This window comes from Crocodylus porosus, unplaced genomic scaffold (genome assembly GCF_001723895.1).
Source record: "Crocodylus porosus isolate Cpor-Errol unplaced genomic scaffold, CroPor_comp1, whole genome shotgun sequence".
Classification (NCBI taxonomy): Eukaryota; Metazoa; Chordata; order Crocodylia; family Crocodylidae; genus Crocodylus; species Crocodylus porosus.
The window spans coordinates 64459750-64463875 of record NW_017728886.1 but is presented as its reverse complement, the minus strand read 5'-3'; the positions used below and the strand labels follow the sequence as shown (position 1 = coordinate 64463875).

Below are 4126 nucleotides of genomic sequence, written 5' to 3'. Positions count from 1 at the left end.
AAAAAAAAAAAAAAAGCCGGTGGCCTCGGTGTTATTTTGTATTAAAATGAGGAGGAGGAAGAAGCAGCAGCGGCGGCAGCAGAGGCAGCGGCGGCAGCAGGCAGCGCTGGCGGAGAGGAGAGGAGGAGAGCAGGATCTGAGCAGGGGACGGCGGCGGCAGCAGCAGGAGGAGGAGGAGTGATGAGTCAACTAATAATTTAATGGGGACAGAAACAGGGAGAGGGAGGGGAGGGGAGGGGAGGGGGGGAGCGAAGCGAAGCAGAGCAGCTCCGTCCGGGGACACACGCACACACACAAACATGTCCCTGTAACATCCAGCAACAACCACCCCACTGGCCTAAATAACCATCCTGCTCGGCCAGGCAGGGGCAGCAAGAATTAGAGCCTGGGATTTTGTTGTTGTTGTTGTTGTTGTTGGTTGCTGTTTTTTTGGTTTTTGTTTTGTTTTTTGGCAACCTTTTTCCTTTCCCTTCCCCCCACCTCCTTTTTTTTATTATTACTATTTATTTGGAGTAACTCTTCCTGGAGTTCTCTATTCCTTTCTTTTTTTTTTTTTCCTTTTTTTTTTTTTTTTTTTGTTAATCTAGAGAGAGGAAGAGCTATAGATAGAAAACTTCTTTTTGAATGATAATTTCTCCCCCTCCTTTTTGGACTGGGAGGGAGTGAAATCATTTTACTTTTTGGTGGTGGTGGTAGTGGTGTGCCTTGTGTGCGCGTGTTTCCTTCCTCCTCTCCTCCTCCTTGCTTTCTCTCTCGAAACAGCCCCGGTAAATGAGAAGAGACAGGTCTTCTCTGCCAATTTTTTTCTTTTCTTTTTTTTTTTTTTCCTTCTTTTTTACAGATCGGCAAGGTGAAATTAAAAGTGGCATTTTAGTGCCTTTTTTCCTGCAGTTTTTTTTTTCTCTCCCCAATAGAGATCTTTGGGGCTAAGGTTTAGGCAGAAAGTTTGGGGGCTTGTTAGTATTTGTGGGGGGAGGGGAGCACATTCATTTTTTGTGTGTATGTGCTGTTCTGCTGTAGGCTTATTGGAGAATAACAGTGTAAGTGACAGCCTAGAAGTAGACTTTCTGCTCTTCACGCTGGATAGAAAAGCTTTTTTGCCCACCTTGTCACTTGCTCTTGTACGCATTGATTTTATTTTTGAAAGGACAGCCAGGCTTAAGCTGTCTCCGGCTCAATTAAAAGCTGTAACTTTTTTTCATTTTTAGTACTACACTTGTCTGGTCAATTTGATCTTCATTTCCTTTTTCCATTCCTAAAGCTTGAAAGGGTATTCTTAGTATTTTTTGTCGCTTGCTATTTTGCTCATGGCTCCTTTTTTTCTCACTATTTATTTTTGCCCCTCCCCTGCTTAGAGGAAAATAACAAAAAAGAAAGATAATAGAATTTTAAGGGAAGTAGCCTTTAGGTCTGCTGGCTTTTTGTTTGGGGTTTTTTTTTTTCCCTTTTTTTAAAAAAAAAAAAAAGAAAAAAAAAGGACCTAGAAAACATCAGTCTTGAACTTCTTCCTCTTCAAGAGCTCGAGCTGCAAAGGAAACCTCCTTTGTTTTTGTTATTTATATGCTGTCAAGTTTTGAAGTGGTGAGTTTCGGGTCGGTTTTGCTAATTTCACTCAGAAAACTGCAGTGTTTCTGTTTCTAGATAGTACTTTGCTTCTTTGTCTCTTTAAAAGGTCACAGGGAAAGCTTGGCCTGGATTGTGAAAGCCATATGGAACGGATAAGAGAAGAGCCTCTCTTAAATGTGATTAGGGTTTTTAGAGGAGGGAGGGCGGGGAGGAAAGAGGAGGGGAAAATGCAGGGGAGGGGGTTATTTAATGAGAAGTTAAAGAAATGCTGTAATACTATTATATTTCAACAATAGAAGCTAATATGCTGAAGTTCATTCAAAACGTGGTCCCTGTGTGTCCATGAGTACAATCTCTGAAACTATACCTGGAAATTCTGACCTTATATAAATGGCTTAGGTAGAAACTTGTAGCTATAAAAGATGTTTAACAAGAGCCCTGAAGAAACTCTTGGCCTGGCATAGGTACAGAAAAAATAGTTAATCTGTAGCACTGTCTTGCTGGGCAGGCCATGCTGATTTGTTGCTCATCACTATTTCAAACCTGAGGTTTTGGTGAACTTTAGCCTTGGGCATGGAGTTTAAATGAGTAAATTAGGTGTTTTATGTGCATGCAATTTAACTTTGTAACATAAGGCTTTTTATAAGATGACTAAGTGGTTAAAACATGCCTATGGATATTGGTATTCCAAGGCCAATTTAGAATGACCTGTTTGGTGGTTTGGTAGTAGTCAATATGTTAACTAAATTGTGATCCATCACTCCTTTCCACTGTACATAATATAGTGCCATTTTGACTCAAGATGACTAGATACTTCTTGTAACAATGTTGGTACCCAACTGTACTTTTAAGTTACCGAAAGTGACTGGGATTTTCTTCTTTATAGCTTTATTTAAGTTAATCCTTTTATTCTCAAGAGAGAGACTAGTTTCAGAAAAGCAGCCTTAATAGTACCACAGCATCCTAAGGAAATGCTGCTAGACATTAATCAGTGAACCTCTTCGTGTTTTCATTAGACTGAAGTTAATGCAACAAAAAAAGTAATTTCAATTTCAAAAGTGGCTAAAAGAGGCACGTTTATTTGTTAATTGGACCTATAACCAAGACCGCAATTAACGTTAAACCTTTGGTTCTTCGTGTGTTATCTCGAGCGTAAGGATAAGACACCATTATTTTCTCAACTTTAGTCACTCGGTACCATTCTTAAGGTTGCTTGTAAACATCTAGATTAATACAGATTCTTCTTGGCTGGGTTGGACAAATCAGCCTATGTTCAAATAAGAAAAAATTGTTTATAGAATTACTGATGTACATACCAACATTACAGAATGTATGGTAGCTCCCAAGGTATCCATACCTAAATAGCTTTGCAGTGAAACATGTACAAAATGTGTTGAATTACTAGGCAACAGAAAGTAAGTAGCAATTACCCGATTCATGCAAATCTTTGTAAATATGACTCCCCTAGTATTAGTATTTGTATTCAGTAATGTAAATATTACTTCATAAAATGAATATCTAATCACCTGTCCTTAGTGATTATACTATATGCATGACAAAATAGACAGTGTGGTCATACCTCAATCAGAAAAGGGCAGAAGATTCTAATAAAACTTGAATAATGATAAATGAATCCCAACCAGGTACATGCACACTTATTTTCAGTAACTGACTGTTTTCATGGTTATTCAAATAGATTCTTTGTGAATAAAATCTTTTTTAAAATCATTCTATATGTTTTGGGCTAGGGATTTATAAGAGGGAGACAAACTAGGAACAGGAATTCTAGTTAAGTTGTTAACAGGAAATATAAGCATGCCAAGATGCACCTTTTCTTAATTTGATACTGAAATTGCTTCCGTTGTTTTGGTTTCAAACATCTGTGCCAGTACCTAACTTTGCATCACCAGGAGTCTGTGTGCTGAGCTACCCTAAATTTCTATAGAAATTGTAGTTCTTCTGCATGAGATTTATAGAGTGTTTCTCCTCTTTTTCTCTTTATCCCTCTCTTTTTTTCAGGACCTCATATTTGACTTATCCTGAAAGCTTAACTGCATCTTAATTATCATGTCTATAACTTAAGTTTTTAAAAGTTAGTAAACACTTCATGTAAAATAGCTTAGAAGAATATAAAAACGAACCCCATCCAATCAAATTTGCTAAGAAATCAATATGCTCCTCTAAAGTTATGATGTTCTCTTTTATTTATGAGAAGAGAACAATTTAGTTAGAAAATATATATATTTTTAAATAAAAGCATCTGTGATATTTGTAGCAATGAGTATTTTGGAATATATACTTTGAAAATCACCCTCACCTATTTAATTCCCACTCTTATGAATTCATGAGGAAAATGCCTTTTCCTAGGCTGCCCATTTGTTCTAGCATACCTTAGTTAGCTTTAACAAAATCCTTGAATCATGCAATCTTCTAGTAATTTGGAGAATGAAGTTTATTTTTTGAAGACAAATTTATTACCTTTTTATAGAGACCTCTTTTGAATACTTGAAATCTTCATTTATGCTTACTTATGAGCTTACTATACATACATGCTCTACAC

At 37.2% G+C, this 4126-nt stretch overlaps 1 protein-coding gene across 13 annotated transcripts in view; it reads left to right on the top strand.

Moving 5' to 3' along the window:
• SATB1 (SATB homeobox 1) overlaps positions 1 to 4126 on the top strand; it is a 109318-nt gene that overhangs the window by 16419 nt on the left and 88773 nt on the right. For 6 of the 13 annotated variants that reach the window (XM_019535834.1, XM_019535825.1, XM_019535817.1 and 3 more), the window contains exon 1: positions 447 to 1581. The exons of 1 other annotated variant lie outside the window; for it this stretch is intronic. The gene's annotated coding sequence lies outside the window, so the exon portion shown is untranslated. Of the gene's footprint in view, positions 1 to 446; positions 1582 to 4126 lie in introns of those variants that run through there. 6 more of the 13 variants (XM_019535844.1, XM_019535798.1, XM_019535790.1 and 3 more) reach the window with 2 other exon arrangements.